Here is a 16,882-nt window from a genome sequence, read left to right on the forward strand (position 1 = left end):
GGTGGTGCCTCACATCCATGGCCTTTGTCCGGGTGAAATAGCTGTATTACGGAACACAGCTACCTTTGATATTTGTACACACCTTACCACCAACAGTGGCTGAAACAAGCACTGGACTTCAGGACAGACTGCTGGGCACCCCTTTCCCTTTCTTCCACAATGTAGCCAAAATGCATACACAACTGTCACTCTCTCACTGTACATTGTATGTACTGAGAGACACTACCTTTCCTACTGTTATGGCCATGACAAGTACTCCTCTTACTGCAGGTTCCTCATTAGCAGCCACCTAGTACATGAACCAAACAGTAAGGTCTGTAAATGGCTGGTGCAGAGCCTGCTGTACATTATCTCAGACATGGTGTGTTTAGGAAGCTCTGGATTGGGCCTTCACAGGCATAAAATAGGCAAAGCACATATGTTCCAACTTGCTACCTAAGGGATGATATGCTGGATGCTAGGTGTGGTGGCAGTAAATCTAGTGCACAATCAAAGCATAAAGAGGACACACACAAAGTAGTTGGCATAATAGGATATTTATTCCTGAAAACAGTGTGCTGTGTATTGTGAATAATTTCAGCAGCTATTTGATTTGTAGTCCATAGGTAGTCACATTCTGCAAGTACAAGATAACAAATAGCTAGCAAATGGGCTATTTCTGTGTAACATCACATATTATTGAATGTCGCTCCCACATTAATTGTATACTTCATTTACATTCACAGGTAGTGGGTGTTATCTGTACTGGCAAAGCATGATTAGCTAGGAACATATAAACAGGAAGTGGCACCCCAATAGCTCAAGTACAGCTATCAAATTAGAACTGAAGTACAGTATACAATGTCTAAACAGGCATAGGCCCCCAGGCAGTCCATGTTGAAAGAGTGCACTGAAAGGGGACAGCCTGAGAGCCACGGCAGCAAAGTTAGAGTCAAGGCGACAGACAAACAAGCAAACAGTTCAGCATGCAGGCAGCAGGAGAACACGGCAAAGGTGTGGCAACAGCACTGAAGGAGCAGCAGAAGACACAGCAGCATGGCAGAAGGAGGCCCAGCACGAGACAGCAGCAGCATGGCGGAAGGAGGACCAGGACGAGACACACCAAGTGGCCCTTGCAGCCCTTGAGAACAGATGGCACCCCACAGCAGACAGCAGATCCTTGCAGCGGATGGGGACGGCACACAGCAGACAGCAGATCCTTGCAGCGGATGGGGACGGCACCCAGCACAGAAGGAGGGTATGACCTGTGTGGACATCAGCATTTGCTCATACAGTGTCTTCCATCTAGACGGCACAGCAACTCTGGGAGGAGCCCGCGTTGATCCAGTGTCTTCCATCTCAACGGCACACGAACTTTGTGGTGTGTCGATCCCAGTGGTGCTTGTAACCTTATGGCCTAGGCAGCTTATGCTATGCCTCTTGTCCCCTCAGGGCCCTTTGCCAGGGCGTGCACTACCTGTGGGAGGTGGCATGGTCTTGGGGGGACAGCGCCTGCGGCCTCTGAACCCTGAGGGACTGCTACGTGGTGTTGACGTAGTTGATGAGGCCGACTGCTGCTCTGGCATCCGTTGCAAGATTTGGAGCATTATTGTGTTGAGAGTGCCGATTGATGCTATCATGTTAGTCCCAGATTGGGTTGATGCTGCTGTCTGTAATTCGAGGAGACTGTTTAGCCGTGTGAGGGCTCGCCATATCCTGTGGAGTTCCATCCGCAATTGCTCCGCTTGTGTGCCTGTCATTGGATCCAATTGAGGAGGGACGAATGCTGGTGGTTGTGTTGGTGGCCCTGGTGCTGGTGGTACCACTGTTGCTGGCACAGATGCAGGGGAGTGTGTTGGCATAAAGGGGCTTGGTGTGCGCGTAAGCGGCTGCAATTGGGCCATGGACGGGCTTATATCTACACACAGTGGGCTGTTTGTCTGAGGGTCCGGTGACCAATCATGGTGGTGCATAATGGAGGCCAGGTCACAGGTCAGATTGATGGGGGCTGCTTTCTGCCGCCGCTGTCTGGAAGCCCACCTCTGCCTCCTCCTCCTCCTCTGACCACTGTGTCTGGACATCCATGTAGAAAGGACGTGCAATCATTGGTGGCCGCCTTGTCCCCGGGGGATCACGGCTCATCCTTGGGCCTTCCCAGCTGCCTCCTGGAGTCTGTGGGCTGGGACCGGAGTGTTCTGTGGAATCACAAGGCAAAGAAGAGAGACAACATCAGTAACAATATGGTTCTTTGCATGAGAGGAACCTATTTAGATTGTACCTTGTAATGCTATTACATAGCATGCTGCTTATAACGTTATGTGTTCTCTGTAGCTGAAGGGCTGGGCCCTTGGAGGGGGGGGGGGGCTGATCCTGGGAGCACATGTTTCAGAGAGAAATAAACAGTACGCAGTGTTAGACTTCACAGTGCATGAGCTCACTAGCTGGAGGGCTGTCCCTGGGAGCCCATGTTTCAGAGAGAAATAAACTGTACACAGTGTTAAAGTTCACAGTGTATGTTTAAGCAGTCACAGTGGCTAGCTGAAGGCTTGGGTGGGCAGAGCCCAATTTACCATCAGCGAGATTGGATGTGTCAAGGCAGGGATCCATCCCCTCGAACACATCAGGTCCCAGCCGCTGCATCAAGCAATCTTCCATGGTCGTAAATGTAATTGGGCAAGGGGCTCCTCCACCGGTTTGGCGCAGATCTTGATTCCTTTCCGCTATCTTCGCCTTCAGGTGGGCCTTGATGTCCCTGCACCTGTGGGAGACTTGCTCCCAGCTGTGCTGTATCTCACTTTCCCGGCTGATGTCTTGGGCAATGCTGGTCCACAGCTGCACCTTTGCTGATTTCTAGGTCTTTACAGACAGGTTGCCAAAGAGGTGTGCATAGTGCCGCAGCACACCTGCTATGAGCACGTCGTTCTCCTGCCTGATAAAGCAGATAGCACGCTGCCTCTGCCCGACTGGGGTGCCACTTCCGGAGGGGTCTCCTCCCTGCCCTCAATCTCCGACCCACTGGATTTCCCACTCCCTTCCTCCCCTCCACCTGACCCTGCTCTTTCAGCTCCCTTCCCCTCTGGCCTGTCTGGCTAGCCCTACCTCCTTCCACCATTACAACCTGCCTAACTTTTTCCCCCACCCTCTTATCCCTTCCCTCCTGCCTGTCTCTCCCACTACCCCGTCCCTGCTCCTACTCCTCATTCCCCTACTACTACCCCCCTCTTCCTCTCACCACCCCTCTTCTCACCTCTCCTACCACTCCTCTCACGTTCCAACCTCCACACCCCACCTCCTCCTCCTCCACAACACTCTGCACCACTCCTCCACACCTCACCACTCCTCCTCACCACGCCTCACCTCCTCCTCCACGCCACTCCACACCACTCCTCACACCTCCTCCTCCTCCACGCCACTACACACCACTCTTCCACGCCTCACCTCCTCCTCCACACCACGCCTCACAGAAAGAGACAAACACGTGACAAACAGGCTTTCACTCCAACAGATATGACAAAAGACACTGGTTAAAGGAAACAGATGAAAACCACAAAACAAGATTCCGCAATCAGTAATCAAAATAACTCATCTCTATCTCCTCCAACAACTTTAACCACCTACCTCCACTAGCAAACTCCTTCCAAACCCTCAAAAGGAGGAGGGGCAGGAAGTGACCGTTTATACATGTAACATTATCGCGGGACGCAAATTTATTTTTTTCGCAAAATGCGATATCGCGAGCTGCAATGATGTTTTATCGCAAACCTTCACGGTTTTAGCCATGCGAGATTAGTGATTATTGCACCTGAGGCAATAGAAGGTAAATTGACTTACCCAAGATCACAAGAAGCAGCAGTGGGACTTGAACCCTGGCTTCCTAGGTTCTCAGCTGATTGCTCTAACCACTAGGCTACTCTTCCACTCCACTCCCTAGTGATACTTAGTGGCCGGCTTTAGGGCTAGGATTGCCAGGTTCCCGAAGGAGCCCCATGACTGCAAATACTGGACTGAACTAAGCTAGGATGGGATATATTGCAAATGAAGGTACATGAGGCCAGATCTTGGTTCCAGAACTGCTGACAGGGCTTATAGGGCCACTGTTTTTAATTGTGTCCTGTCTGTCCATCTTAAATGGATTCTAAGCTCCAGGGAAGAGGGATTGTTCATTATGAGTTTCAGTACAGCAAGGCATACATCTGACGTGCACTATACCAGTGATCATAATAATAATTGTAATGTGTCTAAATGTGCATGCCCTACATTCAGGGTGACAAAATCAGGCACAAGACATGAGAGGTCTTGAACAAGTAGATGAGAATCGGTTATTTACACTTTCAGATAATAGGACTAGGGGGCACTCCCTGAAGTTAGCAAGTAGCACATTTAAGACTAATCGGAGAGAAATCACATGATGCTGTGAGGGGAGAGGATGCACCCTTTCCTTCTCGGTGTCCCCGCTTGGCATCTAGCCCCATCCACTGCCAGTAAAATGCTGATACACCATTTAAAATGTGCACTTTCGAAAGGGCAGTGTCAGAATTCGATTGAGCTACAATGATGTCCCGCCAGCAGAAAAAGGATAAAGAAAGAGACAAGGACAAGTTGTGGCCCCCTGACACACATACTGAGGAGGAGGAAAAGCTTCTGGAAATTGTGCAATGGGTGGGGCTCGCTGACATTAAAGCAGCGATAGAAGAAGCAATACACCCGGAACTGCTTTTAATATCTTCAAAACTTACTGAACTTTCCACTTCTATACACCCTTTTGAAAACCGCAACACATCTCGGACTTCCAAGGTGGCCACCAGACTATGCAACAGGAACTGGCAGAGCTTAAGAGTGCACTGGGCAGACAGACGGAGCGCATGGAAGATTTTGAAAACCGCGCTCGTCGATCGAACCTACGCTTTGTCGGTCTGCCAGAGTCGATTGCAGACCGCGATGTGCAGAAATCTTTGGAACAGTGAATTCCACGCGCATTGGACTTGGCCCCCACCTTCGGCCCATTCCGGGTCGAGTGCGCACATCGACTGGTCCCGAAGCACGCGGCTGAGGCCCGCCCGAGAGTGGTAATAGCAAAAGGTCTGAACTATGCTCATAAGGCAGGAGTTCTGGCAGCGCTGCATGCGGGTAAGTCGCTGCAGCATGAGAATCAGAAGATTCTATTTTTTCAGGACTTTTCTGCTGCAGTGGCGCAACAAAGATGGGCAATGGCGCCAAGCTGCACCAAGCAGCGCTTGTGTACCCGGCCAGGCTGAGGGTGGTTACAACTGCTGGCATTAAATGGTTCACAGGTCTGGCTGAGGCTGACCAGTACGTTCAAGAGCGCGGAAGTGCTCCTACTGTACCTGCTGGTGTTTCCTGACCTGGAACAAGAGGCTTAGCACCGAGAGCCCGGTGCCATGCGCTCGTGCAAAACAGAGTGATGTATATGGTTTGGTGGATGGACGGTTTTTTTTGTTTCCTAAACCAGCGTTTATACTCTGTCCAGGAATACAATTTCTTAGCCTTTTGATAAAAGGCAAGGAAATCTGGACAGTTTATTCTCCGTTACAATTAATTCTTGGCTATACAGTAAACTTCCTTCAATGCCTGGAGGACAGAGAGTCATTGGGGAAAATGGAGCTGAGACATATGACTGTTCAGTTGAAGGTTTTTGGTTTTTTTTTTACTTCGCTTCAAGGAAATATGCCTGCACTGTTTTTTGAACACTAGTTTCATGTCCTCATATGGCAGCTGTTTTCAATAATTGTCAGTTAATTCTATATGAGTTCTGCAGAAATTTCATAAGGGGGATTGGTAGGCGGTATGAATGGGACTGGACAGGGGCCGGCTAGCTCAATAGTGATCTCCTATACTCCTTTAAGGAGGTCTTTGGGTTGGGAATTAAGGGGGAAGGGAATAGGGGTGAGGGCGGGATGGGGTAATAAGGGGAATATGCGCTCATGGTCTGCAGGTAGGCGGAAAAAATTACCTTGGAATGTTTGTTTGGTCCTGTTTCACTATAGTCACTATAGTCATGTTTCAAATGTGGGAGGTCTCAGCTGGGAAGGCCTCCACATTCTATTAATACTGTTATGCTTTACTACACTCATTCTGTTAACTTATGAGCCTCTAAAATGACTAACAAAACACTGTGAGTGTTTTCTTGGAATGTTTGTGGTACTAACTCCCCAATTAAAAGATCTAAAATTTTATCTGTGTTAAAAAAGAAATCGGCTGATTTGGTTTTTATACAAGAAACACATCTTAGTGATGTCTAGCATCAAAAGCTCATCCGTCAGTGGGTGGGAGCGGTACATTTTGCCTCAGCAACTACTAGGTCAGCCGGTGTCACAATCTTAGTACTCAAAAGTGTCCCGTTCCAAATCCATTTGGAAATTAAAGATCCCCAGGGTCGTTACTTAATATTAGTAGCAGAGATCGATCGGAAGCTTGTTTTACTATGTAATGTATATGCCCCAAATAACCCAAGGTTAGAATTTTTTTCAATGTTTATATAGTCAATTAGTAATATATCTGGATCAGGATATGATCCGGGGGGGGGGGATTTTAATTCTGTAAGGGACCCTCACTTGGATAGGACTAGTGCTCACTCCGTGATCTAGCTCCGAGCAAAGGCATCCATTTTTTTGGAACAGTCTCTACCTCTTGTAGACCCTTGGCGGATCTTACATCTTACTGAAAAAACTTTTACACATATTTCAAGAGCCCATTCTTCTCAATCTCAGATTGACTATTTATTTATAAGCAACTGCCTTTTTTCTAAGATCACAGGGGCAGATATTGAAGATGTGATAGTGTCTGACCATGCTCCTATATGGATGAAGAATTGGTCCACATCTCACTCTTTTGGGCGTATGTGGCGATACCCATATTATTCGGCTGACAAGACTTCCTTTCAAGACTACTTATGCTCTAAGTGGGAGGAATATCTCTGCTTTAACGGTACATACCTGGCTGACCCGGTATTATTTTGGTACACTGCAAAAGCTGTTCTATGGGGGGAAATTATTTCTTATTTAATCCACAGAAGGAAAGTTCTAGGCAAACAATTACTATATTTAAGTGAACAATTGCGTCAAGCCTGACAGATCCTGCAGCAGGACTTTTCGAGAGCTCATAGGGAAAGTTATTTTGCTATTCAAAGTGCCATTAATACTCTGATACATCAAAGGGCAAAAAAGCATTTAGCTTATTATCAATTTCAAATGTTCCAATATGGCAATAAGCCGGCGCCATCTTGTGCTCCTACCAGGTGACAGGGGCCGACCAATGGCACCGGTAGCCCCTGTGACATAGTAAGGGCAAAGGCTATTAGCGCCATTTTGAATACCGGCAGCCGACGGCTCGAGTACAGGAGATCACTCCAGGACCCCCGCTGGACCACCAGGTACTTTTGGCAAGTCTTGGGGGGGGGGGGGGTGTCAGGAGGGTGGGAGTTTATTCGTTAGTGATACATTGTATTCGTGGGTGTTTGCCCTACATTTCATGACCCCCACAAATACAACGAATAGGGCATATACGTTGCGGATTGCCCATACGTTGCAAACAAATGCACACCCCTAATGGATAAGCAGCTGGCTAGTTCCTCCTTTCGTTACCATCAAAAATTTTTACAGACTTGGGAGCCTTTTCAGGCTTTACCACATCAGCTCAGAAGTCTTATTTTAAATGCCTAACTTCTTCAAGTGTCAGATGTCATATACTTATGTTTCATGGACCTACTTGGGAACTGCAGACCATGAGGAGCTTAGGCGTAGGGGGAAGGGTGGGGGTGGGTGGATTGGGGGGGGGAGGGGTTTTGAGACCTGGAAATAGAATGCAAGGTGTATGCTATCAATGGTTGCAGCTTTACATGCTTTGTCTATAATGTTCTGGCAGGTTGTTTATGCATGCTTTTCTTATCTGTGTTGCAGAGCTTTGTATTCTTTTATAATAATAAAAATTGTTTTGAATTAAGACTAATCAGAGAAAATTATATTTTACTCAATGCACAATTAAGCTCTGGAATTTGTTGCCAGAGGATGTGGTTACTGTTGGGTTTAAAAAAGGTTTGGATTAGTTCTTGGAGGAGTAGTCTATTAACTGCTATTAATCAAGTTGATTTATGGAATGGCCACTGCTATTAATTGCATCAGTAGCATGGGTTCTTCTTAGTGTTTGGGTAATTGCCAGGTGCTTGCGGCCTGGTTTGGCCTCTGTTGGAAACAGGATGCTGAGCTTGATAGACCCTTGGTCTGACCCAGCATGGCTATTTCTTATGCTCTTAAGTTGAAAAGAACTTGGTTGTCTGCAGCAGCTTAAGGCAGTGAAGTTGAACTCCGGCTCTCAAGTGCCACAAACAGGTTTGGTTTTCAGGATGGCCAAATTATGCACATGAAGATGGTGCTTGGATTGACTACATGCAAATAGTTCTCTTAATATTCACTAAGGAAATCTTGAAAACCAAACCTGTTTTGTTGTCCAAAAGGACTGGGTTTCAACATCTCTGGTCTAAAGCACCAAGGCAATAGACTTACATCTGGCAGGTCAGGGGTTAAATAATAAAAATAATTTATATTGTAGTTTATTATCTACATAAGCCAGTGAACACAGTCCAACATTAACATAACTGCAAAATGCCAGTTCCAAAAAGGTATATAAGTGAGTGCAGGGAGGTTAGATGGTTTATTCAGGATCACAATGAGTAATAAAAAAATAATTAAATTGGTATATTTAGGGTTATAACATTTCAGTGGCAGCAGTAGCTAGGGTAGGACTTTCCAAACTGTGGATCACAACCCCAAATGAAGTAATAAAACCTTCAGCTGGGGGCACAAGTGCCTCAAATAGCAGTGCTCTTTAAGCAACAGCATTAGTTGTGGAAGTTAGCATGGGACTTGTGAGCCAGCAGACATTCATAGGCCCTGCAGTAGTCCTGCCCTCGCAGGAATCCCTGTGTGAGAAGGGACTGGAGCTGCTTCAGGGCCTGTGAGCTTGCACTGGCTCATAGGCCCCACATTGACTTTCATTACTAATGCTTCTGCTGTTTGGAGATCACCACCAGGCTCAGGACCAGCCATGAGGGGAGGGGAATGCAGAGTCTGCATGGATCGGTGGAGCTTGCCACTGCTACTCTCTCCTCAATCACCACTGAACTCTATCCAAGAGGAAAATGTTGCCCCCCTCTTATGAGCCTGTGTTCTTTACGCACCTGTTGTCAGCCACAATTTGCCTGTGGCCCAAAGGAAAATTGTTGGTGCTGACACTGGCCAGGGGAATGTTTTGAGGAAGAGCTGTTTGAAGGGATGAGTTCAGATGAGAGATAGATTTGAGGGGTGGATCAGCTGGCAGGTGGTTTCAGAAGGGCAATTAGACTGAGGGAAGATATGAGAATGAATCCCCTGGAGAGGTTATGACTATAGGCATAGGGATGGTGGTAGGAATGACTTGGAGGGAGAATGATAGATCAACTAAGGGGATTGTAAGAGATGAACTGGGGTGAAAAGGGATCAGCTTGGGGGATGTGAGAGAACTCAAAGGGGAAGGGATGTCAGAATCAGTTGAGTTATAAGAAGAGTTTGGATGCAAAACGGCTGGAAAATGAGAGAAGGGATAGGTTGGAGAGTTGAGAGAAGCTGGAGGATATAAGATCAACTGGAGAGGAAGAAAATTTAATAAAGGGGATCAGCTGGAGAGGATGGGAGTTTAGAGAAGGAATGAGCTGGAGTGCGGGGAAGGGGACTGCCCCCCCCCTTAATTTGTTTTGGTCCTGTGAATTTTCAAGTGTTAAAATAGGGGCACACTGCTAAAATATTGGGAATCCCTGAGCTAGGAGAACCATGTTGTCAGCTGAAGCAGCATATTGATGCCAAACAATGCTGAGCAGCAAATCAAAAGATAAGAATGACCATCTTGCTGTAGAAAACCTGCTTCTGACAGATACAATGCGTAATGCCAATGGATGTCACACATCTGCATGTCACCAAATCAAGAAGGAACCGTGCCTAAAAAAAATTTAAATAATTGGAAATTTAAAATCTTTTTTTGGTGAGAGACTAATTTTGCAATTTTTTTAGGCTCGGTTCCTCCTTGATTTGGTGATTGTTTGAGCTACAGGACCATAGGAGTGTTCTTTGTTGTTTTTGTTGACATATCTGGATGTTACATATTCTTGTATTTAGTGGTACGGGTCCAATCGGAGACTGGTAAAATATGAGTTAAAATTCTTGCTGGAGGGCTGATGGCACAAGGTCATCCTTCAGACCACACATCAAAAGGTTAACATTCCCTGGCTGTGTCACCTAACCCTGCATTAGAAGAGCTGGAAGTGTGTTAATCTCAATCAGGTGTGGGCAAATTTTATTCGTGCTGGGGCCAACATTAGAAGTTATCAAGAGCATCGAGGGCCAGAGGGTTGGGCAGAGTGGGTCCCCCTTGGAGCTCCTCACACAGCAATCAAATCTCCACCACTTGCTGCAGGCATGTCAGAATCCAACAGGCTTAGGAGTCATCATTTTTAGCATCCAAGGAGCCCCTTCAATCATAGATCCCAGCCCCTCTCAAAATTAGCAAAACCTTCAACCCAACCAGTACAAGACATTTTCCCAGCTAGCAGACTACCTCACCTGAATCACAAAGGCAGGCCATAAAGTATAAATAATAAGGTGCAGACAAAAAAGTGGACTAGAAACTATTAAAAGCCAGACTCATGTGCAGCGCAATAAATCAAAAACTGAAATATCGCCACCATTCTTCATTAAACAAAAGTCAAAATAAATCAATCATAACAGTGAGAAAACCATACTAATGAAAAGCATATTTAAAAACAGATGACAAATAAAGCACCTAATAATTAAGAATAAGGATAAAAAAATTCCCCCAAAACTCTAAACCTTTCCCCAAAAATCAAATATTTCAAAACAGAAGACATATCAAACACCCAATAGTTATTACTCCCTCCCTTTTCCCTTCCTTCCCACTCACTTTGAGTCATTCACCCTCCTTCCCTGTCACTCAACCCCTCACCCTCTTCACTTCCCTGTCACTCACCCCACTTCCTCACCCTTTTCCCTTGCTTCATACCAGTCATGCCCCCTCATTCTCACTCACCCATCACTCCCTTCATCTCCATCCCCTCCTTTAGTCACTCACTTTTACTCCCATTCATTCGTCAATCTCCTTTCCTGTCACTCGTTTCCTCATACTCACTCTCCTTGTTTCTCATTCTCCCCCTTCCCACTCAGTCACTCACACCTCTCTTCCATCCACCCATTCCCTTCTCTGACACTCACCACCTCCCTCTCATTCACTCTCTCCTTCCCACTCATTCATGTCCCTTCCATTTCACTCACTCAGCATCCTCACCACTTTCCCTTCCTTCCCTCTGTCCCTTCCTTTAGTCCCCTATTACTCACTCCTCCTCACAGCAGCATGAGACCTCTCCTCGCTAGTGGAAGATGGAAACACCACTAGCACTGACAATAGGGCCTCTTCTCGCTGGCAGGGGTGGGAACACCACCAACATGCTAACAGGGCCTCTTCACGCTGCCTGGGGGGGGGGTGGATCCCACCAGTGCGTCAACGGGGCCTCTCCTTCGTGGCAGGGGGGGCGGGAACTCTGCCAGAGCACGCTGACAAATGAGGCCTCTCCTTGCTGGCAAGGGTGGGAACCCTGCCAGTGCAGGATTAACACACACCAATGCTCCGACCCACCTGTTCAAACGTCAAGCGTCATCAAGGGAGATAACTTGGCCTTCGATGATTACGTTGGACCCTCAGGCAAGGCAGGTCAGAGCATTGGCGGGCCTCACATAATGGAGTGTCCCAGTGATAGGCAGGTCGGACTAAAAATCTTTAAGGGCCGGATTTGGCCTGCGAGCCATAGTTTAACCACCACTGCTCTAGATAGGATGAGACCTTTACTAACAAGTTGAGTCTCCATCTTCCTCCCTGCCTATTGTGCTGGTCGCACCAGCACAATCACCTGTACAGAATCATGCAACCGTGTATAGAAATGTTTGTTTTTCTATCCCAGTTTCTGCCACAGAAGAGTTCTGATGATTTCCACTTCACAGTAATGGAAGCCCTCTTGTGATATGGAAATTCCTACAGTATCTGAATGTAATCCATTCTGAAGTGCTGAAAAGCAGAATATAAATATAAAATAAAGAGTTCCACCTGGAAACGTGGGAGTACCACTTGTATACAGCCTGTTCTGATCTTGAACAAATAGACAGAACAAGGCTGGTGCCACAGAAGAAAGATACAATTCTTACAGTGCACCTTACTGAAAAGTTCATATGCATCCAATTTACTCAACAGAACAAACTTTTTGGACTGAAAAAAGAGTCTATATTTAGTCATTTAATATATTAATAGCAAACTTGCAGTTTTGGTAGGGATGTGATGGTAGTTTATTTCTTGTTATATTAGATAAATGATTGTGGTGTCATTTAAAGTTCAAAAGAGCTTTTTTAGAAAAATCATTTTAAAAAATAAAAAGTAGGGAAAGCATGCAGAGGCATGACTTTGGGAATGCTTTCAAACATATGCAGAAGAGAGGGCTGTGAGGGTGTGTTTGGGGGGAATGGAGGGTGTGGGTGTAGAAGGGGGTATAGGTGGTGTGTGTGGGGGGTGGTGTGTATTTGGGGATATAGGGTGTATTTAGTGCATGTGGAGGGGAGTATCTGAGGGAATGGATGTGTGTGGGGGGTGGTTGTGTGGGTGAGAAGGGTTGATGGAAAGGTTGTGTGCATTATATGGGGGTTAAGAGGTGTGTTTTGAGGTTATGGCTGTATGTGAGTGTATAGCAGATGTGGGTGTGGGTGGAGTGTTTAAGTTGGATGACTGTGGAAGGGTTGTATATATATTTTCCAAACTTGACTTGCTGATTGTAAACCGGCATGATGTCCACAACGAATGCCGGTATATAAAATGTTCTAAATAAATAAATAAATATAGGGACCGCCTGGGGGGTATAATGATTGTGAGGAGGGGCGTGAGTACGTGTAGGTTTTGGGGTATAATGTATTTAAGTAGGTTTATTTGTGTGTGAGTTTTTTGGGGATGTGTGTGTAAGGGGAGTTTTGGGGGGGGGATATAGGTGTGTATGTGTGTGTGTGTGGGGGGGGGTGAATTGAGAAGCTGTGACATATTTTCCTGGTGGGGTTGCAGCTGTGAGTGTACTGGAAGCCTGTGTATATGGTAGGTGCATGTGAGGGGGAGAGAGGGGTGGGGTGGGATGTGTGTGTACTTTGGAAACATCTGTTTTTGTCATTCTTTGCCAGAAAGCATGATCTGTGCACACAAACCATGTTTTCTTAAATCATGTTTTAATACGCATTAAGGGGCGGATTTTCAGAGCCCTGCTCGCGTCAATCCGCCCAAAACCGGGCGGATTGACGCGAGCAGGGCCCTGCGCGCCGGGAAGCCTATTTTACATAGGCCTACCGGCGCGCGCAGAGCCCCGGGACTCGCGTAAGTCCCGGGGTTTTCGGAGGGGGCGTGTCGGGGGGCGGGCCCGAACCGCACGGCGTTTTCGGGGCGTGTCGGGAGCGTTCCGGGGGCGTGGCTACGACCCGGGGCAGCCCGGGGGCGTGGCCGCACCCTCCGGACCCGCCCCCAGGTCGCGTCCCGGCGTGCGGGGATTTACGCCTCCCAGAGGGAGGCGTAAATCCCCCGACAAAGGTAAGGGGGGGGTTTAGACAGGGCCGGGCGGGTGGGTTAGGGAGGGGAAGGTGAGGGGAGGGCAAAGGAAAGTTCCCTCCGAGGCCGCTCCGATTTCGGAGCGGCCTTGGAGGGAACGGGGGTAGGCTGCGCGGCTCGGCGCGCGCCGGCTATACGAAATCGATAGCCTTGCGCACGCCGATCCAGGATTTTAGCGGATACGCGCGGCTCCGCGCGTATCTACTAAAATCCAGCGTACTTTTGTTTGCTCCTGGAGCGCAAACAAAAGTAGGCTATTCGCGCTCGTTTTAAAATCCGCCCCTAAGTATTTTCTTTAGGCACAGCTTTGGATTAAGCATGCCTTGGTTTTTATACTCCCAATGCCTTTACAAACCAGTAGCGATTTGCATCTGGAGTTAAAATTTGTTTGGCGTGTGCTAAATTGTATTTCAGTTTTAATACTCAGTTTATTACATTGGCCCCAAGACACAAATATATAAATATATAGCAAAATTACTTACCTTGTAATAGGTGTTATCCCAGGACAGCAGGATGTAGTCCTCACATATGGGTGACGTCACTGACGGAGCCCTATTGCGGGAAAACTTTGTCAAAGTTTCTAGAAACTTTTGACTGGCTCTGTGAGGCCACTGAGCATGCCCAGCATGTCATGATCTTCTCTGCCACAGGGGGTCTCTCTCTAGTCTCGAATGTAGCAATAAGCTTTAGCAAAAATAAAATAAAAGGTAACAAACCCAACTCCTCGGGGTGGCGGGTGGGTTTCGTGAGGACTACATCCTGCTGTCCTGGGATAACACCTATTACTAGGTAAGCAATTTTGCTTTATCCCAGGACAAGCAGGATGCTAGTCCTCACATATGGGTGATTAGCAAGCTAGAGGCTGAGTCATTTTGTATTGAGGCAACCGTGAAGTATTGTTGGTGAAAATGAGGCAGCCGAAGATCACAGCAGGTTGGATGTAGGAGGAGTTGGGATTAAACTGGAAACAAGTTCTTTAAGACAGATTGTCCATAGGCTGAATCTTGTCATCCTTGTTTGTCCAAACAGTAGTGAGCTGCAAAGGTGTGAAGAGAACTCCATGTTGCTGCTTTACATACGTCAAGTATTGCCACTGAATGATAGTATGCTACTGAGGTTGACATTGCTCACACTGAACATGCCTTTACTCGCCCTTGGAGAGGAAGGCCTGCTTTTTCATAGCAAAACTGTATGCAATCTGCTAACCAGTTGGATAGAGTATGTTTACCCACTGCTTTACCCGGTTTGTTTGGATCATAAGATACAAAGAGCTGAGTGTATTTCCTATGGACTGCAGTGCAGTCTAAGTAAAAAGCTAGGGCACGCTTACAGTCAAAGGTATGTAAAGCCTGTTCTCCTTGGTGAGAATGAGGCCTTGGAAAGAATGTGGGTAAAACTATGGATTGGTTCAAGTGAAATTCCATAACTACCTTGGGAAGAATTTTGGGTGTGTACGGAGAACCATTCTGTCATGTAAGCATTTTGTATAGGGTGAGTATGTGACAAGTGCTTGTAACTCACTAAGCCTTCTAGCTGATGTAATGGCTATGAGGAAGATAGTCTTCCATGTGAGAAATTTAAGATCACAGGAATTCATGGGTTCGAAAGGAGAACGCATGAGCCTTGTTAAGACCAGATTCAGGTCCCATTCTATGACTGGTGGCCGAATTGGTGGTTTAAGGTGACAAGAGGTTGTATGGATATTGGTGCATCTCCTATCTTGTTATGGTAAGCTGAGATTGCACTTAAATGGACTCTTACAGATGAAGTCTGGAGACCAGAGTCTGAGAGATGGTATAAGTAGTCTAGTAGAGAAGTTGTGGGGCAGGTGAAAGGATCAAATTCATTTTGCCTGCACCACAAAGTAAACCTTTTCCATTTTGAAGAATAATTCTTTCGTGTTGAAGGTTTACATGAAGCTATAAGCACTTGAGATACATTGGTTGAGAGATTGAGTGGTTGTAATATCAAGCTTTCAACATCCATGCTTTCAAGGATAGGGATTGAAGTTTGGGATGACACAACTGACCCTGATCCTGAGTTATGAGAGTGGGAGTTACTCCCAGACGAATTGGATCCCTGACAGAGGTCTAGAAGTGTGGGGAACCATACTTGTCGAGGCCAATATGGGGCTATGAGAATCATGGTCCCCTTGTCCTGTTGTAGCTTCACTAGAGTTTTGGTTATTAGTGGTATTGGAGGATACGTGTATAGAAGGCCTGGGTTCCAAGGGCGAGCAAAGGCGTCCTTGGCTGGCTAGTTTTTCTGTTTGTGTACAGAACAGAAGTTGTCCACTTTGTGATTCAGATGTGATGCAAAGAGATCTATTGTTGGTTGCCCCCAATGCTGAAAGATCCTGGTTACTACTGAGTGATCCAGAGACCACTCGTGTGGTTGGAACTGACGACTGAGGCGATTCGCCACTACATTGTGAATGCCTGCCAGATAAGTGGCCTGGAGGAACATTGATTGGTTCAGGGCCCAGCCCCAAATCTGTGCAGCTTCTTGACAAAGGAGATACGAGCCCGTACCTCCTTGTTTGTTGATGTACCACATGGCAACTGTGTTGTCCATTTGGATGAGAACAGTCTTGTGCGAAAGGCAGTCTTTGAACGCATGCAGCGCATAACGTATAACTCGAAGTTCCAGAAAATTGATTTGAAATGTTGCTTCGAGTTTTGTCCAAGTACCTTGGGTTTGGAGAGTGTCTATGTGAGCTCCCCAACCCAAGGTGGATGCATCTGTAGTTAACGTTATCTGTGGGACTGGTTGTTGAAAGGGTAGGTCCTTGAGCAAATTGTCCTTGTTCACCCACCAAAGTAGAGAGGAACGTAGCTGGTGGGTTACTTGAATTGGAGAATGCAGCGGTTGAATGGCTTGGATCCATTGTGATCTTAAAGTCCATTGGGTTACTCTCATGGCGAGCCTTGCCATAGGAGTGACATGAACTGTGGAGGCCATTTGGCCTAGTAAGGTTAGAAACTGATGAGCTGTTGCTTGTTTCTGTGAGAGAATCGAGCTTGCCAGTAGGGAAAGTGTTTCTGCTCAATCCTCTGGTAGAAAGGCCTTTGAGAGGATGGTGTTCAATTCTGCTCCTATGAATTGAAGCAGATGAGATGGAGTGAGATAGGACTTTTGATAATTGATGAGAAAGCCCATGGAGTGAAGTAGAGTAATTGTTCGACTGAGAGAAGCCAGAGCTCCTTGTTGAGATTGA

The 16,882-nt window shown here is 46.8% G+C and overlaps 1 protein-coding gene across 1 annotated transcript in view; it reads right to left on the reverse strand.

Moving 5' to 3' along the window:
• Positions 1-543: 543 nt before the first annotated feature.
• POLR1A (RNA polymerase I subunit A) overlaps positions 544-16,882 on the reverse strand; it is a 271,640-nt gene continuing 255,301 nt past the window's right edge. Inside the window, exon 35 of the mRNA XM_029592763.1 lies at positions 544-2,174. The gene's annotated coding sequence lies outside the window, so the exon portion shown is untranslated. The remainder of the gene's footprint in view (positions 2,175-16,882) is intronic.

The sequence above is a fragment of the Rhinatrema bivittatum genome, chromosome 1 (genome assembly GCF_901001135.1).
Source record: "Rhinatrema bivittatum chromosome 1, aRhiBiv1.1, whole genome shotgun sequence".
Taxonomy (NCBI): Eukaryota; Metazoa; Chordata; class Amphibia; order Gymnophiona; family Rhinatrematidae; genus Rhinatrema; species Rhinatrema bivittatum.